Source organism: Triticum aestivum, chromosome 2A (assembly GCF_018294505.1).
Source record: "Triticum aestivum cultivar Chinese Spring chromosome 2A, IWGSC CS RefSeq v2.1, whole genome shotgun sequence".
Classification (NCBI taxonomy): Eukaryota; Viridiplantae; Streptophyta; class Magnoliopsida; order Poales; family Poaceae; genus Triticum; species Triticum aestivum.
In genome coordinates, this window is record NC_057797.1 from 552,946,142 (window position 1) to 552,958,132 (window position 11,991).

At 40.7% G+C, this 11,991-nt stretch overlaps 1 long non-coding RNA gene across 5 annotated transcripts; it reads right to left on the reverse strand.

Moving 5' to 3' along the window:
• Positions 1 to 963: 963 nt before the first annotated feature.
• Positions 964 to 6,452, reverse strand: LOC123189385 (uncharacterized). Of its 5 annotated transcripts, none has more exons than XR_006495734.1 (8): positions 5,861 to 6,452; positions 5,680 to 5,783; positions 5,426 to 5,577; positions 3,850 to 4,576; positions 3,615 to 3,731; positions 3,314 to 3,468; positions 1,683 to 1,853; positions 964 to 1,221 (listed from the first exon to the last, which is right to left on the reverse strand). It is a non-coding gene; the product is annotated as an uncharacterized lncRNA (long non-coding RNA). The 5 variants fall into 5 exon arrangements; XR_006495733.1 differs by having other exon boundaries at positions 3,829 to 4,576; XR_006495731.1 differs by having other exon boundaries at positions 3,615 to 3,741; positions 3,829 to 4,576.
• Positions 6,453 to 11,991: the final 5,539 nt, after the last annotated feature.

Here is an 11,991-nt window from a genome sequence, read left to right on the forward strand (position 1 = left end):
CGCATATTACTGGTGCGCCATTACTAGTTAAAACTAGTAATGACGCACTATCCCCCTGATGCGTCATTAGTATTTTTGAAAAAAAAATAAAAAAAAATTTTACTAATGGCGCACCATATCCACGGTGCGCCATTAGTATATAGTAGTGGCGCACCACATGTGTGGTGCGCCATTAGTGTTCATATTATCTATAGCCCTTTTCCTAGTAGTGCATGTTTCCGGTTAATACAATTCTAGCATGAATAATAAACATTTATCATGAAATAATGAAATAAATAATAACTTTATTATTGCCTCTAGGGCATATTTCCTTCACGTCAAGCAACCAACGAGGTGGCCACGAGGCAGGGGCGCGCCTACCCCCCTACGCGCGTCCTCCCTCCTCGTGGGCCCCTCATGGCTCAACCGACCTACTTCTTCCACTACAAAAAATATGTCAACTTGTGACCTTGACTATTGGTCACTGAAAGGTCACTGTTTTTCATTTGTGACCTTTTTGTGACCAAAAACAGAAGGTCAAAAGCTGGTAGTCGTAAACTGAAATTAAGGACCTTCTCTGTGAGGTCGTAGACGTCTACAACCAAAACAGAAGGTCGTTGAACCCATGACCTTTTGTTTTGGTCGCTGGCTGTCTCCCCGGGCCACGTCGGATCTGGCGTGGCAATCTGAGATGTCAAAATTGCGACCAATTGAAAAGGTCACTGACAAGATTCAGCCCGATCTGATTAGGTGTTTTACATGGGCCGAGCCCAACGATTCAGCCAATTTATTATTTATTTTCATATCAATTTTGATCAGCTACATGGGCCAAGCCCAACAATTTGGCATTTTTGGTTTCTAAGACATAGAACTTTTATGGTCCATTTGTTTTGGGCCTTAGCCTTTTTACAGTCGACTTCTTTTTTGGGCCTCAGCCTTTTTGCAGGCTATTTTACGTTTTGAGCCTTAGCCTCTACCAATAAGTAGGTCCAACTCATCAGCTTTTTATTTCTCACATTTTCACAGTACACAGATGACAAATATTTCAAGTGAAACAAAACTATATGCTTGAAATGATAGCCAAAATTAGCCTATTACAATCTTTACATAGTGTTCATACAACCAGACCAGTACAGAATACAATGTAACTAGCTATGAAGTACAACCAGAACACAAGGCATATTGATAGATAACAACCACGCTTCATCATCTTCCTCTTCCAAATTGCAAGAAACAAATCACCTAGCATTAGAAGGATCACGCATCAGAAGCACATAAAACATCAAGCGAAGAAAATAAATGGCAAGTAGTATAAAAATCAAGGTAGCACTAGTATATTTTAACTTATCTTGCAACCATCAATATAGTTTGCTTATAAGAAAACATATGGTCTGATGCTTATGAGCTACTAGATTACTAAACACAAATTGCACACTATATACTCAATTTGATACTTGCTTAACAGTTTCAATGTAAACCAACAGTTAAACCTGAAAAGATGCAAAGCTGAAATCTAACTGATGACTGTAGCAAGATTGCTCCCAGCACAATATCACAATTCTGCATTTCTAACCAGCACAAGGGTTCAACAAGCCAATGCATTTTGGTGGGGATATTCTAGACTTTGATGCTGCTAGGTTCATTAGTCAAAGGAATACATCAGGAACAAAGTGCGAGCAATAGCAATAGAAATGCATGCGTACCTCATGGAGGAGTGGAGGTTGGCGAAGGCAAGGGCGTCGTCGGGGCGGTCGGAGGCGGCGAGGCGACGCTTGATGGACGAAAAGTTTCAACATACACACAGCTCCGTGTTGAATTGGACCGGCCAATCCAGCTCTTAAACAGGCTTGCAGATCGACGAACACTTGGCCAATCTGAACAATAATACAGATACAAAACAATCAACTTGCTGCACACCAGAGGTAGAGGGGATTTCTTTAGAAGAGAAAGAGAACTTGACATAGAGCCACATCCCACATTAATAAATTGTTTGCAGCAGATGTAACATAGAACTAATACAAATGTTGTATGGACATGAACAGCAGGATAAGTGACTACTGGTGAGAAAACTGAAGTTTGCAAGTTCTACTAGTCTCCCGACATGGGTACCGGTTCATCAAACAGCATGAATGACAAATTGCTTGAAATAAACATGCTAGAACAAGTAGTTGTTGGTCCAATGAATCCTAGAGAGCTTATTTCCCATGAACAGAGACTTGCTAGAACAAATCACAAACAGAGTATGCAGGCATGGTACACAGAGACCAGGAGAAGCAGGGCATGGGTGGCCGCAGCCGCTGTACGCTTCCGCATTTCTAATGGCCATGTACGCTGTCACCAATGTCAGATTATTTTCATACAAACATTTTCACAAACACCATACAAGCAAACTCCATTACACAATATGCAGTACATAGGAACAGACGAACAGTCAACACGCATATATCTAGTCAATAAAATATGCATGCAAAATTGTACTGATGTAGACATGCTTTCACAGTCATATCATAGGTGTTTCACAATTGAACAGAATTGACTACCAAAGAAATTAGAATTGAACAGAATTGCCGTGCAGAATTAGTCATATGCATAGGTGTTTTACATAATGAGGGGAGTTCTTGATTAGTTAAGAAAAGCTCAATTTTCAGGAAAGTTAATACATATTTCCATGCTTGTCTACCAAAGAAATTGTATCAACTTAAAAATTAGTCATGCATAAGTGTTTCACATAAAAAACATATAGAAGTGCAAACTCGAGATTGACAATTAGGATGCATGCTGATATCACCATCGATCTACAGGAACAGTCATGCAAAGTTCAGCTGACGTAGACATGCTTTCACAGTCATATCATAGGTGTTTCACAATTGAACAGAATTGACTACCAAAGAAATTAGAATTGAACAGAATTGCCGTGCAGAATTAGTCATATGCATAGGTGTTTTACATAATGAGGGGAGTTCTTGATTAGTTAAGAAAAGCTCAATTTTCAGGAAAGTTAATACATATTTCCATGCTTGTCTACCAAAGAAATTGTATCAACTTAAAAATTAGTCATGCATAAGTGTTTCACATAAAAAACATATAGAAGTGCAAACTCGAGATTGACAATTAGGATGCATGCTGATATCACCATCGATCTACAGGAACAGTCATGCAAAGTTCAGCTGACGTAGACATGCTTTCACATCAGAATTCAGAAACATCAAAGTCTCGCTGCATTTCAAAATCAAACCGATCTAACATGTAGGCAGTGATCAACAGATCCAATAATACGGTAAGACAGCTTGCGAGTGTAATTGTACAGCAGAACAGAGATTAATCCGAGTAGTACATGTAGATCTCTGTGTATGAGTTGACGTAGGGGATGAAATCTGACTAGTACATCCCGCCGGAGAGGGAGCCGATGGAGCGGGTGACCCTGCCATCGAAGTCGACAGCGAGCACGGGCTGTTCGAGAGGATCCCACATGACCACCTGGGCGGCGCCCTGGGAGCAGAGAGAGTATATAATTATAGGATTTGGATATACAAGCTCCAATGATTTTATCTACAAGTTTCTTCTTTCTTTTATTTTGTCACAACCAGATAAATGCCTTTTTGGCAACATTGTTTCAAGAAAATGAGAGAGAGCACCTGAATTCATGAAGCTTGGTCTTGGTCTCCTGGAGTAAATTAGAAGAAATCCTACGCAGCTCCAGCTATCCAATAATCCAATTTCAAGCAATGCCACAACCAGCAAAATCTACGTGACTGCAATGTCCTACAACAAGTAAGGAATCAAGCAGAAGCAGATCAAACATCATTATATATCAATTCATCATAACTAAAATGAGATCCAAAATATTACAAGGAACTGCCTGGACTTAACTCCACGTCTCCACGGTCTACTCTCGGACGGTCGGTCCCTGACCACGATTGCGAGCCGCTACTTTCCACAACTCGGTGTTCCTGCCAGGGCATTGGGTGTGTTCCTGCTTCGTCGGCACGCGCTAGTACAAATACACATTCAGTCAGTCATCTGGTGGTGGCACACTAAGTGCATCATAAGTGCACCCAGCCATTGTAATCTTTCTAAGTCGATCAAAGCAATACAAAGAAAGCTAGGAGTGACACGCCCCTGTGGCTATCCACAAAATCTCCATCGTTTTTCAGTTCCCTGAGTTACGAAGTCGCTACGGTCTGCCGCAAGAAGTCAGATCGATCAGTCGCTAGCTCTACTAAGCTCGTACGTATACGTGAGACTGCACGTCCAAGTACTACTAGCTAACAAAGAATCAATTAAGCTACTAGTCTGCTTTGTTGAAGTTAGCTTGCACGGACGTGCTTCGCCTGCTAGAGTATACAAACTAGCACTCTAAAGCCAACACCTATTCATTCTTTTATGATTTAGTCAAACATGCAAGTGAATTTAGAGCAGTAGCACTAGATTCAATCAAGTGAAAATGAATTTAGAGCAGCAGCAAAATCAGGGAATGTGAGAGAGGTAGAGGGAGGCTGCCCCATGGTTGGGTATGTAATTGTCGCCGCTCCTCCTTGTGGATGCCGAGGTCGGAGACGCCGGATCCGTGCTGGCATCCACCTCCCATCCACACGAGCTGAAGCAAACCATAGCAGATGAACATCATTTAAACAGCAATGAACACCATTCAGATGCTTTAGAAGCATAACAGAGTGAACATCATTCGCATGCTCTTTCAGTACGATATCTCAAAATTTTCAACTAAGCAAAACATGCATACTTTAACACTTCAGTACGAATCAGTGGTGAATCTTGGGAAAAAACAGAGGGCAGGCTCAAGCAGATTGGATTTTGATTGGAACGAGTATAGACAGGATTTTGATTGTGTGCGCTTAATGGGCTGCCGCTGATTGCCTGGGCTGGGCCAAATACTAGTAGAAAAAAATAAATTGCATCTCTGGAGGGGGGGCTCGAGCCTGTTAAAGCACCCCAGTAGATTCGCCCCTGGTACGGATGTAAGTAATGTCTCTTCCATCATGTGAAATGTATAGGATAATACCGTATACTTGCTATGTGGATATATATATATATATATATATATATATATATAATTAACCATCAGTGTATTTTGACTAATGTCATCAAAGGAACCAGGGACCATGTACAAAACTGAAGAAGATTTTTATACAAAGACAGAAGGAAGGAAGGACTTGAGCAGCCATGTGATGTGCATGCATTTGGTACAAGAAAAGCTCTGTTGCTGATGCCACACTCTTTCCCAGTTATTGGGTATGAAATGAAAGAGTTGTGAAGGCTGCTGCTTGTAAGGTCCAGTAGGGAAAATTCAATAAAAGAGTGGTGGGTTAACACAAACAATGTCCTTGTTTAAGTTATTTGATGTTCATATTAACCTATCAGTCTATTGTCAGTCTTCTCCACACAGATTATACGTAGCTGAGTGAGAAATCAGTTTATGTGGATGCACCTTATATAACCTGACGATAGCAGATGCTACCTCTCAGACTGGCATTCAGTAGGCAGAGTATGCTAATCGATCCACCCTTATAACTGTAATCTCACTAATCAGTCTGGAACTGTAGGAATCTTGGCATGCACACATTTTAGCAGGCGTCTTCCCTGCGATGGAAACAGCACCGACGAGAGATGTCAAACACAAGCCTCAAGAAAATTTAGAACAACAAGGGACGAGTATGGGACGACGGCAGGAAGAAACCACACCTGAGATATAAGGCTGCAAACACCAGCATCCCGGATGCCCGTCCATCCAGCCAACCAGCCTCCGGCAAGGGCCGCATGCAAGGTCACCAACCACGGATGCATGCCTGAGATGAATGTAATCAGTCTAGGTCCCGCCGTACATGAGAGGAGATGGAAGACTTGGCAAGGACTTCGTACATACCTTGGGCATCTAGGTCCCGCCAGAGATGCGCCGTCGTCGATGGCCACCGCAGTAGCAATCTCCAGTGTGGTCTGCTGTGCCGCACCAGACCGAGAGCAGGCGATGGATCCCGATGCGGCCGGCCTCCATTGTGTAGGTGGGTGTGGATCCGGCGTCGCCGTCGCCGGAACTGGTGCGCCCCATCCATCCATCCATCCATGGGTGGGCGTGGGTGGGTGTGTGGATCCGTGGAAAAGGAGGTTTCCATGGGTGGATGGACGAGATGAGGAGGGAGGTCGGCCGGAGGTGGGGATGGGGCCGAGGACGGGGAGACGAGGTCGGCGGTGGGGGTGGGGATCGGCGGCGGCGGCGAAGATTGGAGAGGAATCGGGGGTGGGGAAGAGGAGCAGTTTGCGGGCAGCTTCGCCGGGCTCCACTCGTGAATCTGGGCATGGGCTCGCTCTTGTCTACGGTGAGGGTCATCGACGATTGGGGCGGCGGCGGATCGAGATCTGAGGGAGGGAGATGGTTGGAGGTCGCGGCTGTGGGTGCGTAGGAACTCTAGGGTTCGCGCAAGAGGGAGAAAGACTGGGTGAATGGATCGATGGACGGATGTTTACTGCGGTGGGTTGCATGAATGGATCGATGGATGGATGTTTGCCATGTCACTGATCCATGCCACAACAGATTGCACCAATCATAATTCAACTAGTGCAATTTTGTGTTTTCCTTCTGTTTTCTTATATTTTGTACCCTCTTATACTGGATAAACATTCAACATATTACCCGTTTATAATTTTTTCAAATGGCCCAATATTTTGCGCATTTGCATATCTTGGGACGACAAACAATGTTGATTTGAGGGGTTTTCATTTTGTTTGCACAAAAAATCATTTTTCAATTTTTGGAGTGCCAATAATCGGTTTTTTGTGAAGAAACTACCATATGTTTGTTGCAAAATGGTACCAAATTATTTTTCTAAAATAGTAGGCTATATTTAATGCACAATTAACCAAATGGTTGGGTGTCAAAATATTTGATCCACCTGTAGTAAAAAAACAAATTTCTGCCAAATTAGTAGGAAGCGGGTAAAATTTAAACAGCAGCTGCCTCATAGTTTGCTCTTTATTTTTTCTAAAAATCATATCTAGATGCATAAGTATCTATTTAATCAGAGAAACACCAAAATTTTCCAATATTCAACCACTAGCTAGAAACGGTCATGCCCGCCGTTTTGACCACATTTTGAAACGGGCATAAATATTCAAAAAAATCAAAAAAAAGGAAAACCTTCGCATTGTGTCATTATATGTGACTAAGTTTCCAGGAAAAATAATATGCTTAACTAGGGCGGTAGGGTTAGGGCTGTAGGGTTTATTTACAAATGTTAGGAAAGCAAGGTTTAACTAGATGTTAACTAGGGTAGTAGGATTTAGTTTAGAGAAAAAAATCAATATAAAAATATAAATTTCTATTAGTGCTGCAAGTCCAGTAAGTTCTTAATTTTTAGTGAATTTTTATCAGGACAAAAAATTAGGACATAATTTGAGTTCTAGGGTTCATAATTTTTATTAGGATAGATATTGAGTTCTAGGGTTCATAATTCTTATTAGTAAAAGGCCCGTGCGTTGCTACGGGGCGTATCTAATAGTTGTTCAATACCTCCGTTTCGAAAAAAAATAGTTATTCAATATCAATTGTGTCTACTGTATGCGTTTTGAATCCTCGTGTATTTCTTCTTCTCTCGCCATATCACCCTCTCTCCTTATCATGCATTTCCAGCTTTGAGATACTAATAAAAATATTATCTGAGCTTAATATGGCACTTGTCTTATGTCTCCATTACTATGAAAATATCGATATAAGCTGGTTACATGCTTGTAATACGACAATTATTTTAAAAAAGTGTTCTCAGAAATGAGCTATCATGCGTGAAGATTCATGGCTTTCAAGCCAAATGATCAATCTTATGATCACATTCATGGCATAGTTTGTTCAAATGATCTCATATTATGCACAAGGGTGCATCTTGGAGTTCCAAACAATGTTGACTAAGGGAGTTTTCATTTTCTTTTCACGGAAAATACATTTTCCATTTTCCGAGTGCCCGAAGTGAGTTTTTTTTGTGAAGGACCTATCATATATTTGTTAAAATTTTGGACCAAATTAATTTTCTAAAATATTAGGACATATTTAATGCACAGTTGACCAAATGGTTGGGTGTCAAAAGTTTTGATCCACCTCTGGTGAAAAAGACAAATTCCCGCCGGTTCAGTAGGAAGCGGGTCAAATTTGAACTGCATCTGCCTAATAGTTTTCTCTTTATTTTTTCCAAAAATCATTTCTAGGTACATAAGTATCTATTTAATCAGAGAAACATCAAAAAAATCCAAGATTCAACCACTAGCTAGGAATGGTCAAGCCCGCCGTTTTGACCGCATTTTGAAACGGGCATAAAACATTCAAAAAAATCAAAAAATTGGAAAACCTTCGCATTTGTGTCATTATATGTGACCAAGTTTCCAGGAAAAATAATAAACTTGTAATATGACAATTATTTTAAAAAAAGTGTTCTCAGCAATAAGCTATCATGCGTGAAGATTTATGGCTTTCAAGCCAAATGATCAATCTTATGCCCACATTCATGGCATAGTTTGTTCAGATGATCTCATATTGTGCACAAGGGTGCATCTTGGAATTCCAAACAATGTTGCCTAAGGGAGTTTTCATTTTATTTTCACGGAAAATACATTTTCCATTTTTTGAGTGCCCGAAATGAGTTTTTTTGTGAAGGACCTACCATATATTTGTTGCAAAATTGGACCTAAACAATTTTATAAAATACTAGGACATATTTAATGCACAATTGACCAAATGATTTGGTATCAAAAGTTTTGATCCACCTCTGGTGAAAAAGACAAATTCCCGTCAATTCAGCAAGAAGCGGGTCAAATTTGAACTGTAGCTGCCTCATAGTTTGCTCTTCATTTTTTCCAAAAATCATTTCTAGGTACATAAGTATCTATTTAATCAGAGAAACATCAAATTTTTTACAAGATTCAACCACTAGCTAGGAACGGTCAAGCCCGCCGTTTTGACCGCATTTTGAAACGGGCATAATTTTTTTAAAAGAAATTCAAAAAATTGGAAAACTTTCGCATTGTGTCATTATATGTGACCAAGTTTCCAAGAAAAATAATAAACTTGTAATAAGGAAATTATTTTAAAAAAATGTTCTCAGAAATGAGCTATCATGCGTGAAGATTCATGGCTTTCAAGCCAAATGGTCAATCTTATGGCCATATTCATGACATAGTTTGTTCAAATGATCTCATATTGTGCAGAAGGGTGCATCTTGGAATTCCAAACAATGTTGCCAAAGGGAGTTTTCATTTTCTTTTCACGGAAAATACATTTTCCATTTTCCGAGTGCCCGAAATGAGTTTTTTTGTGAAGGACCTACCATATATTTGTTGCAAAATTGGACCTAATCAATTTTATGAAATACTAGGCCATATTTAATGCACAATTGACAGAATGCTTGGGTGTCAAAAGTTTTGATCCACATCTGGTGAAAAAGACAAATTCTTGTCGATTCAGTAGGAAGCGGGTCAAATTTGAACTGCAGCTGCCTCATAGTTTGCTCTTTATTTTTTCCAAAAATCATTTCTAGATACATAAGTAACTATTTAATCAGAAATACATAGTTTGGTGGCGATACATCGAGGTTTCCACGGTGGCTGAGGACCCCAACTCTAGAGCGTGTAAGCTCGCATGCCCGCCGCGTGGTCACCGCATGACCGTGGCATTGCCATGCGTTCTAGGCGGCCTAGGCATGTCTAGTGGGTTGGGCACTCCCCATGTAGGTGCTAGGAAGAAAATTACAACATAAGATTCTCATGAGGAGACTGAACTATGCTCAAAGATGAATTAGCAGCCAAGTGTTTGATTAGCGGTACGGGAAATGCTCATGGCCAATGGGCGTGAGTTTTGGCTGAGGATGATCATATACTAAGAATAATGTCTTCACAAATTTTCAGCTCGAAAGGAGAATCCTAGGTACTTCCTTCACAATGCTTCTAGGTGGACAAAAACTTTGGAAATTCGCCGAGGAAGATTTACTAGGCAAATGGATCTTAATTTTGTCATGAGGCAATGATTTGGATAGGAAATAGTGCCCAAAAATTTTGAGGGCAATCAAGAATATATAAATAACACTTCCTTCACAAAGTGTTTTTCTGAACAGAATAGGAAAATGAATATTGTTGAATTATTTTTGAACTAGGCAAGGAAGGTTTTGTACATATTTGACAAAGATATGACCCAAATAATTTATGAGATTTTTTTGGGAATTTTGGGAATGACAGAAATATAGGTTGCTTCACAACCTAGGGCAAAAACTGACACATGGACATGAGACATAGGCAAAACTGATGAGGTGGCGCCTAGTCATAGCAACCCACCGCAATTTACAAGGTTATGACCATCTATATTGGTCACGATCAGCTAGAAATAAGGCAGCGGACCAGTGCTATATGCTTTATGACCATTTCGTGTAAGGAAATTACGACCTTTCTGACCAAAATGGTCGTTATAGTTTAGGGTTTGGAGCCCCCCGAACAGCTTTCGACCAATTGGTCTCAAATGGTCATAGATATATGACCAATTCTTCCAGGGTCACTGACAGAAGGTCACTAGTTGACATATTTCTTGTAGTGTTCCTCCTATATATGTTCACATGTCCCGAAAACATCCAGGAGCACCACGAAACCCTATTTCCACCGCTGCAACCTTCTGTACCCAAGAGATCCCATCTTGGGGCCTTTTCCGGAGCTCCGCCGGAGGGGGCATTGATCATGGAGGGCCTCTACATCAACTCCATGGCCCCTCCGATGATGTGTGAGTAGTTTACCTCAAACCTTCGGGTCCATAGTTATTAGCTAGATGGCTTCTTATCTCTATTTGGATCTCAATACAAAGTTCTCCTCGATTCTCTTGGAGATCTATTCGATGTAATCTTCTTTTGCGGTGTGTTTGTCGAGATCCGATGAATTGTGGGTTTATGATCAAGATTATCTATGAACAATATTTGAATCTTCTCTGAATTCTTTTATGTATGATTGGTTATCTTTGCAAGTCTCTTCGAATTATCAGTTTGGTTCGGCCTACTAGATTGATCTTTCTTGCAATGGGAGAAGTGCTTAGCTTTGGGTTCAATCTTGCGGTGCTCAATCCCAGTGACAGTAGGGGAAACGACACGTATTGTATTGTTGCCATCGAGGATAAAAAGATGGGGTTCATATCTTATTGCATGAGTTTATCTCTCTACATCATGTCATGTTGCTTAAAGCGTTACTCTCTTCTTATGAACTTAATACTCTAGATGCATGCTGGATAGCGGTCGATGTGTGGAGTAATAGTACTAGATGCAGGCAGTAGTCGGTCTACTTGTCACGGACGTGATGCCTATATACATGATCATACCTAGATATTCTCATAATAACTATGCTCAATTCTATCAATTGCTCGATAGTAATTTGTTCACCCACCGTAATACTTATGCTATCTTGAGAGAAGCCACTAGTGAAACCTATGGCCCCCGGGTATATTTTCCATCATGCAAGTTTCCAATCTATTTTATTTTTGCAATATTTACTTTCAATTTATATCATAAAAATACCAAAAATATTTATCTTATTATTATTATCTCTATCAGATCTCACTCTTGCAAGTGGCCGTGAAGGGATTGACAACCCCTTTATCGTGTTGGTTTCGAGGTTCTTATTTGTTTGTGTAGGTACGAGGTGACTTGCGCGTGGTCTCCTACTGGATTGATACCTTGGTTTTCAAAAACTGAGGGAAATACTTACGCTGCTTTGCTGCATCACCCTTTTCTCTTCACGGGAAAACCAATGCATGCTCAAGAGGTAGCAAGAAGGATTTTTGGCGCCGTTGTCGGGGAGATCTATGCCAAGTCAAGACATACCAAGTACCCATCACAAACGCCTATCCCTCCCATTACATTATTTGCCATTTTCCTCTCGTTTTCCTCTCCCCCACTTCACCCTTGTCGTTTTATTCCCCCTTTTTCCGTTCGCCTTCTTCCTGTATGTATCTTTCTTTGTGTTTCCATGTGCCTTCTATTTTCTTGC